At 44.2% G+C, this 13,135-nt stretch overlaps 1 non-coding gene across 1 annotated transcript; it reads right to left on the bottom strand.

Moving 5' to 3' along the window:
• Nucleotides 1-2,776: 2,776 nt before the first annotated feature.
• On the bottom strand, nt 2,777-2,849 carry TRNAG-GCC (transfer RNA glycine (anticodon GCC)). Its single transcript has one exon. It is a non-coding gene; the product is annotated as a tRNA-Gly (tRNA).
• Nucleotides 2,850-13,135: the final 10,286 nt, after the last annotated feature.

The raw sequence follows: 13,135 nt of genomic DNA, 5'->3' as shown, positions 1-13,135 counted from the left end.
TATATCTTCTTGGATTGATCCCTTGATCATTATGTAGTGTCCTTCCTTGTCTCTTGTAACTTTCTTTATTTTAAAGTCTATTTTATTTGCTATGAGTATTGCTACTTCAGCTTTCTTTTGATTTCCATTTGCATGGAATATCTTTTTCCATCCCCTCACTTTCAGTCTGTATGTGTCCCTAGGTCTGAAGTGGGTCTCTTGTAGACAGCATATGTATGGGTCTTGCTTTTGAATCCATTCAGTGAGCCTGTGTCTTTTGGTTGGAGCATTTAATCCATTCATGTTTAAGGTAATTACTGATATGTATGTTCTTATTACCATTTTCTTAATTGTTGTGGGTTTGTTTTTGTAGGTCCTTTTCTTCTCTTGTGTTTCCCACTTAGAGAAGTTCCTTTAGCATTTGTTGTAGAGCGGGTTTGGTGGTGCTGAATTCTCTTAGCTTTTGCTTGCCTATTAAGCTTTTGATTTCTCCGTGGAATCTGAATGAGATCCTTGCCAGGTCGAGTAATCTTGGTTGTAGGTTCTTCCCTTTCATCACTTTAAATATGTCCTGCCACTCCCTTCTGGCTTGTAGATTTTCTGCTGAGAAATCAGCTGTTAACCTTATGGGAGTTCCCTTGTATGCTATTTGTCGTTTTTCCCTTGTTGCTTTCAATAATTTTTTCTTTGTCTTTAATTTTTGCCAATTTGATTACTATGTGCCTCAGCGTGTTTCTCCTTGGGTTTATCCTGCCTGGGACTCTCTGTGCTTCCTGGACTTGGGTGGCTATTTCCTTTCCCATGTTAGGGAAGTTTTTGACTATAATCTCTTCAAATATTTTCTCGGGTCCTTTCTCTCTCTCTTCTCCTTCTGGGACCCATATAATGTGAACGTTGTTGCATTTAATGTTGTCCCAGAGGTCTCTTAGGCTGTCTTAACCTCTTTTCATTCTTTTTTCTTTATTCTGTTCCGTGACAGTGAATTCCACCATTCTGTCTTCCAGGTCACTTATCCATTCTTCTGCCTCAGTTATTCTGCTATTGATTCCTTCTAGTGTATTTTTCATTTCAGTTATTATATTATTCATCTCTGTTTGTTTTTCCTTTAATTCTTCTAGGTCTTTGTTAAACATTTCTTGCATTCTCGATCTTTGCCTCCATTCTTTTTCCGAGGTCCTGGATCATCTTCACTATCGTTATTCTGAATTCTTTTTCTGGAAGGTTGCCTATCTCCACTTCATTTAGTTGTTTTTCTGGGGTTTTATCTTGTTCTTTCATCTGGTCCAAAGTCCTCTGCCTTTTCATTTTGTCTATCTTTCTGTGAATGTAGTTTTCCTTCCACAGGCTGCAGAATTGTAGTTCTACTTGCTTCTGCTGTCTGTCCTCTGGTGGATGAGGCTATCTAAGAGGCTTGTGCAAACTTCCTGATGGGAGGAACTGGTGGTGGGTAGAGCTCCCCAGGCTGATTTTAGATAAAGAGCTCAGAATTTGTCCTGTGGGAGAGAGCTGCGTTACATTAGGTCAGGGAATCACCTAAGACCCTGTGAGGCTCTGAAATCACCTGGAGACGATGTGGAGTGAGAAGAGGATGTGGAGGGACACTGCAGCACTTCCCAGCTCATCCTCAGATGAGGTTCCTGTGGTGTCTCCAGCCCTGGATGGAGCCTTCTCGTGGGCAGGGGCCATGACTTGCTCCTCTCTTTGTCCTCTCCAGCAGTTAGCATGATGTCTCACACATGATTGGGATACTAAATGTTTCAGGAGTAAACAGCAAACTCATGGTGAGCAGAGGATATTAGAGGTTACTGAGTCAGGAAGGAGGACGAATAATAATACCCTCTGAAATTTAGAAAAGACTTCTCAAATGACAGCGCACCCTTGAGTTCACTGAATTCCATTCAGCAGTGAGGCACAAGGCACCTGGCCCTGGGCCAGGTGATGGGGTAAAAGTGGAGGCAAGAACACACTCGGATCCCACGCCCGGCAACAAATACCTCTATTATGTACTGGGAGCTATGAAGAAAAGGATCAGGGCGTGGTGACCTAGAGCTTGGGTTGAGAAAAACCAGGAGGAACAATTCCAGTGCAAGGCCCTGCTGCAAAGAAGGGCTTGAACTGAGAGGCAAGCCAGCGGCCAGGACATGGTGAGCATGGAGAACCTGGACAGGCATGGTGGCCTCAGGAAGAGGTAGGATTTTATTCAAAGTGCAATGAAGAGCCACGGAAAGGTTTCAGGCAGTCGTGACAGGATCAGATGTATATTTTAAAGAGATTACCGTTATCAAGACCAACACCATTTTTACCACTCCTGCACTGTATTGTGCGTGAGATATAGGTCTATCACCTGCCCCGTGTTAAAGACACACACACACACACAAACCCAAAAAACAAAAAACAAATGAACAAAAAACAGGCTTAGAGAAACAGATGCTTCTTGGTCAAGGTCGCAGAAGTAAGAATTGATGGAACTGGACTCTGTCTGCAGAGCCCGGAGCCTTTCCTGCTACCTCGGGCTGCCCCTCTGCAATGGGGTGTTCCTCCTGGGGCCAAGGTCAGGGGCAGGGAGCCAGAGCCCAGGGTTCAGAAAAGTGAGAGGAAGGGCTCTGGCTCTTGCAGGGTTTGGTCTCATGCCTGCTGCTCAGTAGAACCCTTTGGGAAGCTTTTAAAAATCCATTTACCCAGGCCACACCCCAGACTGAGTTAAGTCAGACACAGGGGGTGGGGCCAAGGCATCAGTATTTTGCCTTTTTTTTTTTTTTTTTTTTTTGGCTGCACCACGAGTCTTGTGGGATCTTAGTTCCCTGACCAGGGATGGAACCTGGGTCCCCTTCAGTGGCAGCGCAGAGTCCTAACCACTGGACCACCAGGGAATTCCCCCAGTATTTTGCTTTTTAATTTTTCTCGATATGTAGTATACTTACAGTACAGTGCACAAATGTTAAGGTTACAACTCAATGTATTTTTATGTGTGTGTGTGTATGTGTGTGTGTGTGTAAATCCATGTTAACTACCATTCAGATCAAGAGAGAGGATATGACCAGTACTCCAGAAGTCTCCCTTTCTGGTCAGTGCCCCACCCCCATTCCCAGATACACACTATTCTGATGTCACCACAGTACGTATTGGTTTGTGTCTGGCTACCCGGCCCTTGTTTTCTGGTGAACATGGGTATGGGCAGCAGCAGTTTTAAAACCACCAACATTGAGAACCACCGACTTTGCGAAGCTATAAAATCCTGCGGGCCGCTGGAAAGATGGAAGAATGGAAGTCAGGGTCTAGGTCCCCAGAGACCCCCTGGAGTCCCCCCAGATTGGAAATGAATAAACTACCTTGTAGAGATTTTCTAGTTGCAGTTCCTTTTCTTTTGAGGTTCCAGAGCCTTGAATAAAATCTCCCTGGTCACAGAGGAAAGGGAAGGAGTCCTGGGGAGCAGTGCCCTCTGTGGTCAGCATGGTGGCCTCTATTTCTGTGACTCAGGGAACAGAGTGGAGGGCACCCTCTTAGGGCCCAGGTACAGTGAGGCCCTGGCTGTGGCCACAGTAAACCAGATGTCCTCAATAGACACTATCTAGAATAGCTTCCTAATGCTGTAGCATGACACCTCCTCCCACTCCAGAGGGAAGCTCCTCGAAAGAGCCATCTCTGCTGTGAATTTTCATTTATAGCTCCCAAGGCATATACGAGTTTGTGATCTGTAGGTAGATGGCTGCTGACACATTCCCGGACACACACACACACACACACACACACACACACGTCACCCACATCTGTTGCCATGGGGCTGAGGGTGTGATTTATTCTCTAAATGGAGCCTGACCCTCCCCTCCACATGAGCAAACCACACCGCAGACGACCTCTCCCTAATCGACTACCACCTCTTTACCTGTCATTGTTTGGGGCAGCTCCTCTGACCTCACTTGCCTGAGGCTGCCGTGATTATTTTCCTGAATTATTTGATAATAAGCAATGTGGAGGCAAAAACTGCAGACAGAGTTCAGGGAATGCCACCTGTTGACAGCCTGTTGGATCTGTTGCCTGCAGAGGTGATCCATGTTGCTGTCAAGGTCTGGTTCATCCATTGTCACCTGTAACTCTCTGAGCATTTCTCATACTCCCTTGTTTTCTTTTTCACTGCCTAACTATTGGGTTGGCCAAAAAGTCTGTTCAGTTAGTGAATACATTAGTCCATAAAATTCTTGGTGAAAATGAAAAATGTGTCTTTTATTTTTATTTAAACCAAATGAACTTTTTGGCCAACCCAATACATTTTTGAGTACCCATTTTACAGCTGGAAAAACTGAGGCATGGGAAGGTTTGGAATCTCAGCTCCACAAGGGCACGGATTTGTGCCTGTGGTGCTGATGGCTGGACCCTCAGCAGCTTGGGACAGTGCCTGCCTGGCACACAGGAGAGCCTCAGTAAATATTTCTTTAGGAAATGAATGAAGCTTGTGATGCATTTTGGTTTTGAAACGTCTATCTCGATTTCCTCTTCCTGCTGGGCCTCCTTCCTCAGCACAGTCCGCCAGGACAAGCAAGGCAGCCACACTTCCCTTGGGAGGGTTTCCTCTCCCATTGCCCATTGGAGCCTCTTTACCTCTGCAATTGAGAGCACAGAATCGAGAGCTACACTGCCTGGCAAACCTCTGCCACTTTGTAGCTGTGGGGCCTCTTAGCCTCTCTGTGCCTTGCTTTCTTCATTTCTTTGCTGGAAATAACAGTACCAACCTGGTGGAGTTGTGGGAAGGATTCAAAGAGTTTGTATAAATGATGCGTTTGGAGCTGTGCCTTGCATGTGGCAGGTGCTCAAGAAAGTCAGTTATTAATATTACTTTAAATAAAAAAAAAACTTTCCCCCAGCTTTAATGAGGTATGATTGACAAATAAACATTGTATATACTTAAGGTCTAAGGCCTGATGTTTTGATATCCTCTTTTCTGAAAGATTTTTTCAAATCTTCTGCCCATTAAAATTTTTTTTTTCAGTTGTGGTAAAATATACACACCATAAAATTTACAATCTTAACCATATTTAAGTATACAGTTCAGTCTTTTGCCTGTTTTAAAAACTGGATCATTTTACTTCTTAATATTGAGTTGTAGGAGTTATTTATATAATCTGGATACCAGTCCTTTTTTCAGATATATGTAAATATTATGAATATTTTCTCCTAGTCTGTGGCTTATCTTTTTATTTTCTTAACAATGACTTTTGAAGACCAGAAACTTTCTTTCTTTCTTTTTTTTAAAATAAATTTTATTGGAGTCTAGTTGATTTACAATGTTGTGTTAGTTTCAGGTATACAGCAAAGTGAATCAGTTATACATATACGTATACCCACTCTTTTTTTAAAATTAATTAATTAATTTATTTATTTTGGCTGCACCATGAGGCTCATGGGGTTTTAGTTCCCCAACCAGTGATCGAACCCGGGCCCTTGGTAGTGAGACTTCAGAGTCCTAACCACTGGACCACAAGGGAATTCCCTATCCACTCTTTTTAGATTCTTTTCCCATATAGGTCATTACAGAGTATTGAGTAGAGTTCCCTGTGCTCTACAGTAGGTCCTTATTAGTTATCTATTTTATATGTAGGAGTGTGTATCTCAATCCCCATCTCCCAGAAGTTCTCTTTCTTTTTAAACACAAAGATATAATTTTATTCATGCAAGAATATGAATACTGTTCAACATGTAGGGCTTTTTTCTGCCTGTTTAAATTGAATTTCAATCTGAACATCTAATATTGACAATCAAGCTATTTTAATCAGGTTACTTTTTACGTTTATAAAAGTGGCACAAATGTCTCTGAATACCACTCCAGAGATACTAATACACACGGCAAACAACTACCCAACTCCTCTTTAGCCTCGTATCACAAAACAATGCAAAGACAGATGGAATAACATTCCCTGCGCTCTAGGGAAAGCACAATACAGGAAGAGGTTAAGAGGGTTTCTGGGTCCCTGACACTGTTTCACATGCTTCTTTCATTTTCTGTCTTCCTTCCCCGGGCACGATGGGGCTCCTTTGATGGAAGGCAAGATGGCTGCTATCTCCAGAAGTTTTTAATTAGTTAATTTATTAATAGACTAATTTGTTAAGTTTTTAAATGACCTGTGCTTTTTGTGTCCTAAGAAATCTTTGCTTAGCCCAAGCTTACGAGAATATCCTCTTACGTTTTCCTTTAGAAGATTTTTTAGTACCCACCCTCCAGCCCCGGCATGGCTTGTGGGATCTTAGTTCCTGGGCCAGAGTTAGAACCCATGCCGCCTGCAGTGGAAGCGCAGAGTCCTAACCACTGGACCACCAGGGGATTCCCATTTTTTTAGTTTTTTGGGTTTTTTTAACATCTTTATTGGAGTATAGTTGCTTTACAATGGTGTGTTAGTTTCTGCTGTATAACAAAGTGAATCAGCTCTACATATACATATATTCCCATATCTCTTCCCTCTTGCATCTCCCTCCCACCCTCCCTATCCCACCCCTCTAGGTGGACACAAAGCACAGAGCTGATCTCCCTGTGCTATGTGGCTGCTTCCCACTAGCTAGCTATTTTACATTTGGTAGTGTATGTATGTCCATGCCACTCTCTCACTTCGTCCCAGCTTACCCCTCACCCTCCCCGTATCCTCAAGTCCATTCTCTATGTCTGCGTCTTTATTCCGGTCCTGCCCCTAGGTTCTTCATGACCTTTTTTTTTTAGATTCCATATATATGTGTTAACATAGGATATTTGTTAACATAGGATATTTGTTTTTCTCTTTCTGACTTACTTCACTCTGTATGACAGACCCTAGGTCCATCCACCTCATTACAAATAACTCAATTTTGTTTCTTTTTATGGCTGAGTAATATTCCATTGTATATATGTGCCACATCTTCTTTATCCAGTCATCTGTCGATGGACAGTTAGGCTGCTTCCATGTCCTGGCTATTGTAAATAGAGCTGCAATGAACGTTGTGAATTTTTTTAGTTTTAACTTTTACACTTATGTCTATGATCAACTTCAAATTAAATTTTGTGTGTGGTATAAGGATTGAGATTCTTTTTGTTTCAAATGAATATCTAGTTCTTCCAGCATCATTTGTTGAAAAGACTACTCTTTCCGCATTGAATTAACTTTGTTGAAAATTAATAGATCACACATCAGTGGCTCTACTTCTGGGCTCTTTTTTCTCTTCCACTGATCTGTAGTGTTATCCTTACACCAACAGCACACTTTCTTGGTACTGTTGCTTTATAGATAGACTTGAAATCAGGTAGCATAAGTCTTCCAACTTCATTCATCCTTTAAAAGAAAATTGTTTTGGCTTGCTCATTAAAAGAATATTTTGATCTGTGTCATAAAAGATGAGGAAAAATAGATAACCAACAAAGACCTACTGTATAGCACAGGGAACTATGCTCAATATTTTATAATAACCTATAAGGGAAAAGAGGGAAAAGAATCTGGAAAAGATATATATATAGAGAGAGATAGATAGATATATCTGAATCACTGTGCTGTACACCTGAAACTAACATGATATTGTAAATCAACTATACTTCAATTAAAAAAAAAATTCAAGAAAAAAATTCCAAGGAATTCTCTGGCAGTCAAGTGGTAAGGATTCTGTGTTTTCACTGCCAAGGGCCCAGGTCCAATTCCTGGTTAGGGAAATGAGATCCCACAAGCCGTTCAGTGTGGCAAAAAAAAAAAAAAAAAAAAAAGATGAGGAAAGCTTACAGATTGAAGTAGACTAAGCAGAAATAACAATTAAATGCAATGTGGGATCATGGATCAGATCCTGGAAGCAAAAAGGGACATTAGTGGGAAATTCATATAAAAGTAAGGTCTGTAGTTTAATAAATAATATTATACCAATGTTAACTTCCTATTCTCGATTATATAGATATTAATATTAAGGGAAGCAAGGTGAAGATATCAGAAAACTCTTTATTCTTGTAACTTCTCTCTAAGTCTAAAATTAGTTCAAAATAAAAAAAATTTTAAATTGTACAAATATTGATTGTAACAAATGTACCACTATGGTACTGGATTTGATAGTGGGGGAAGCTGAGAGGAGAGGGGCAGGGGGTACATGAGAACTCTCTGTACTTTCTGCTCAATTTTGCTATCCACCTAAAACTGCTCCACAAAACAAGGTCTACTTAAAAACGAAAAAAGAGAAAAAAAGGTGCACATGAAAAAGAATGAGATAAGAAAAACACTTGATGTTGTTTTTTTGCATCTATTTTCCCCTTAATTTAAAAAATTGTGGTAAAATACACACAACACAAAATTTACTAGCTCAACCATTTTTAAGTGTATAGTTCGATGGTATTAAGTATATTCATATTGTTGTGCAACCATTACCACCATCCAGAACTCTTTTCATCTTACAAAACTGAAACTCTATACCCATTAAACAATAACTTCCCATTTGCCCCTCCAACCAGCCACTGAAAACTACCGTCTACTTTCTGTGTTTTTGACTACTCTAAGTACCTCATATAAATGGAATCATACGTGTTTGTCTCCTGTGGTTGGTTTATTTTCACTTAGCATAATGTCCTCAAGGTTTATCCACACACAAAAAAGGGCACAAATAAAAAGCGTGAGATAGAAGAAAAAAGTTGATGTCTTTTAAGTCTCTTTTAATCTATAGGTTCTCCCTCTGTATTCGTTTTTCTATGCTGTGTAACAAATTATCACAAATTTAGTGGGTTAAAACAACACACACATAGGGAATTCCCTGACGGTCCAGTGGTTAAGACTCCTTGCTTTCACTGCCGAGGGCCCGGGTTCAACCCCTGGTCAGGGAACTAAGATCCCGCAAGCTGTGAGGCACAGCCAAAGAGAAAGAAACAAAAAAACCCACACATATATTATCTCTCAGCTTCCATGGGTCAAAAGCCTGGGCACCACTGAGCTGGATCCTCCTCTCAGGGGCTCACAGGCTGCAGTTAAGGTGTTGGTCAGGCTGCATTCTCATCTGGAGACTCAACTAGGGAAGAATCCACTTCTAAGCTCATTCTGGCTGTTGGCAGCACTCATTTCCTTGCAACTGCAAGACCGTGGGCTCCAGATGCTTCCCAGTGATTGCTGGAGACGGCCCTTAAGTTCTAGAAGCTGCCCCAAATTTCTTGTCATGTGGCCCTCTCTGTAGGCTGTTCATAGCCTGGATGTTTTCTTATTTAAGATTAATAGGGGAGGACTTCGCTGGTGGTCCAGTGGTTGAGACTCCGTGCTTCCACTGCAGTGGACGCGTGGGTTTGATCCCTAGTCAGGGAAGTTCCGCATGCTGCGTGGTATCGTCAAAAAAAAAAGAAAAAAAACAAACAAACAGGGGAGTCTCCCCTTCCAGTCTGCTAAGATGGAGTCATATAACAAAACATGCTTATGGGGGCGCCATCCTCTCACCTTTGCCATAGTCTATTGGTTAAGGGCAAGTTGCAGGTCGTACCCACACTCAAGAGGAAGAGATTATACAAGGGCACAACTCATTGGGGGGGTCAGTTAGGGTATGTTGGCCATACTCTCCATGCCCCGCCCCCCGCCCGTTTTTTCCTTTACAATTAATTTGTTGGAGTATCTGGGTTGTTTGACCTGTAGAGTTTCCCTTGGTCTAGATTTTGCTGATTGCACACACAGTGCAGTTCAACATGCTCCTCTGTCACCTGCATTTCTGGCAAACGGGCAGCTGGACCCCGAGGACTGATCAGACTCAGGTTGGATCCTTTTGGCAACATTTCAGGTGGTGACGTGGTCTTCCCTTGGGAGGCACATGGTGTCTGGCTGTCTCTCTTTTTGTGATGTTAGCAGCCATTGATGTTCAATGTCTACACCAGTTAATTCACAGAGGGTAACAAAATGATGATGTCCTAATTCTATTATTTCATTTACTGGTTGCAATACTTTTATAAAGAGATGCTTCCCCTTATCTGTTATTTGGTTACCCAGTGGCATAAGTCATATTGGGAAGGCAGGATAAATGCTTGATTCATTTCTTTTGTTTTTAAAATTAATTTATTCATTTATTTATTTTTGGCTGTATTGGGTCTTTGTTGCTGCATGCAAGCTTGTCTCTAGTTGTGGTGAGTGGGGGCTACTCTTTGTTGTGGTGCATGGGCTTCTCATTGCGGTGGCTTCTCTTGTTGCGGAGCACGGGCTCTTGGCACGTGGGCTTCAGTAGTTGTGGCATGCAGGCTCAGTAGTTATGGCTTGCGGGCTCTAGAGCACAGGCTCAGTAGTTGTGGTGCACAGCCTTAGTTGCTCCGCGGCAGGCAGAATCTTCCCGGACCAGGGCTCGAACCCGTGTCCCCTGCATTGGCAGGCAGATTCTTAACCGCTGAGCCACCAGGGAAGTCCTGATTCATTTCTTTTCTTTTATTCACCTGTTTCCAAGATAATAAATTGTCTCCTTATCAAGATGACCAAATAATTTTTAATAGCATTATGAACCACAGATTTAAACATATTTGATTGATTTGAATCCATTGCAATTCTTATCCATATTAAAGCTCACATGGGCCAGTGGGAGTCTCTTCAAACTGGCTTCTGAGTCCTTTTGACATCCTATTAGCCTTCGAGAGTTTCCTGCTAGCTGCTACATCAAGGTGGTCCAGCCTAATCTTGTATTTTGTACCTTCCCGCTCCAGACTTGAAAAAGGCATTTCTCTAAGAAGCCCTGTCTTCTTTTTTTATTTTGTAATTTCTTTTTTCTTTCTTTCCTTTCTTTTCTCTCTCTCTCTTTTTTTTTTTCTCCTGACTCCTTTTCATAGGAAATGGTATTTCAAGACTACATTTTGGGCTCTAGTGATGCTCATTGCTGTTGGGTCGATCACTGTGTCTAGCTTTCTGGCGGACAGAACTAGGAAATGTATACAGTTCCTTGTGAGCTCCTCCGCTATGAGGAAGAAAAGGGGTGTTGGAGCTGAGAGGCAATATATTCATCACTGGCACATCCACTTTTTTCTGGCTCTTCTCTTTCTTTCATTTCTGTTGTCCCTATTCTGTAGCTCAATCTTATTCCACAAGCAGCAGTTTCTCTCCAGTGTGGGGTTCTGTCCTCACAGGGCAGGGAGGCTTGGGGCTGTTTCAGAAATTTATAGCACCTCAACCGCTCAGCCCCTTCAAGCCCCTTGCTCTGAGCCACACTCCGGTGTCAGCTGTTCTTCTCAAACTGGCCACGGTGCTTTACCAGGAATATCTGTTGCTTATTTTGGGGTTCTCCTGTTTCCAGGTCACCAGATGCTGCACCATACCCCCTTGCTTCCTTCTGCTTCTTCCCCCACAGATGCAAGTCTTGTAGCTGTCCCTGCTTTGTCCTCACCCCTGTATTTTAAGCTTCATGGAGACAGCTTGTCACCCATTGTGTTGTGAACCTTGTTTGTGGTTTTTGGTCACAGCTAGGGTCACTCCCTCGGCTGGTGTCTGGGGCTAGGCTGGAAGGTCCAGCAGGCCTCACCTGGCATTTCCTCCACGTGGCCTTCCTTCCCCACGTGGAGGCTGGGCGTTCAGTCATGTAAGCTTCTTTAAAGCATGGTGGTGGCTTCCCAGGGAGAGAGTGCAGAAGCAGAAGCCGCTAGGTGTCGGAGAAAGGTCACTCTCATTCCATTCGGTTGATCAAAGCAAGTCACAAGACCCGCCCAGATTCCAGGGAAGGAGACAGACCCCACCCCTCATGGGAGGAGCAGCAGGTGCCGGCTGGTCTGAACCGGAGCCCAAGCTGATGCCCTTAGGAGACTGGGACCAGCGGAGGCCTGCACCAGCCACTAAGGGGTGGGGCGGGGAGGGAGGGATGGGTGGCCGCCAGCCCCAGGAGGAAATTCCAGTGTTCAACTTCACCCGGTATGGAGTTTCCACCTGGGGCTCTGGGGCACAGGGGGATGGGTGGGGCCCTCCTCCCGCGGGGCCAGCGCTGTGCAAAGGAAAGGAATTAGCTTTCACCTTTCCTCTCAACCCCTGTCACTTACAGGCCCTCGAGGGCTGGCAGGACATATGGCCCTGCCGGTGGTAAATCAAGCCGGGAGGCCGGCCAGGGAGAGCCAGATGAAGCAGGAGGCAGGCGCAGAACAACCCCGTGGCTAACGCTCCCGGGCGGCGTGGCAGCTCTGCGGTCCCGGTTCACCGGCCTTGGAGTGTCCAGGCTGGGCTCCCTCCCTCGACCACGCCGCCTGGCAGACTAGCTCCTTGTGGTCTGCAGGGCCGGGGCTGCTGAAAGGGAAGGAAGATGATTTGACGACGTGTAAGGGCCACTCCAGCAGTCACGATTCTGTTCCTACCTCGCTGCTCCTCCGCGCGTGGGGCTGAGCCTACTGACTGAGTGTGGAGACAAGTCCGCCTGGAGCCCTGACATTGTGATGGACGAAAGGCAGGGCATTTTCCTCTCTGATGCCTCAGCGTTTTTCTGCGGCTGGCTCGGAGCGCCGGCAAGGCTGAGGCCATATGGCAGTTCCACGTCCTCAGCAAGAGAAGTGGATTTTAGCAGATTGGAGAGCCGTTCCAGCTGTCTTTCTGTGCCTTCAAGGTGAAGATTTGACTTTCTGCCTCCGGGCAGATTCCACAGGCTATGCCTTTCGTCCTTAAGAAGCAGAAACAGGGAGTTCCTCCTGCCAGAACTCCCCAGATATCTTTGCCGGCAGGCTCTTGTTGTCAGGAGGATCAGAGGGGGCAAAGATGAGCGCGGATGAGCACCCTGAACTGTGGGAGCTCCGTGCTCCCTCCTCCCTTTGTGGGGCTTGTTCCCCCCAAACTCGGTGTCATTGAGTTGTTTTGAACTGGGAAACACCTTACAGCTCTGATTCTCGCTAGCCCAGGTGCTATCAAGGAATCACGTGGGGAGCTTTACAAAATGTCAGCTTCCAAATCAAAACCACCATGAGATACCACTTGACACCGGTTAGGATGGTTACTATTTAAAACAACAACAGAAAACAGAGTGTGGGTGAGGGTGTGGAGAAATGGGAACCCTGGTGCACTATTGGTGGTGATGTAAAATGGGGCAGCCACTATGGAAAACAGTATGGAGGTTCCTCAAGAAAAAATTTTTTTTAATAAATTTTATTTATTTATTTTTGGCTGTGTTGGGTGTTCGTTGCTGCGCGCGGGCTTTCTCTAGTTGCGGCGAGCGGGGGGCTACTCTTCGTTGCAGTGCCAGGGCTTCTCATTGC

This window comes from Tursiops truncatus, chromosome 10 (assembly GCF_011762595.2).
Source record: "Tursiops truncatus isolate mTurTru1 chromosome 10, mTurTru1.mat.Y, whole genome shotgun sequence".
Lineage (NCBI taxonomy): Eukaryota > Metazoa > Chordata > Mammalia > Artiodactyla > Delphinidae > Tursiops > Tursiops truncatus.
Note: the sequence above shows the minus strand (reverse complement) of the source record. Positions and strands in the feature narration are given on the sequence as shown.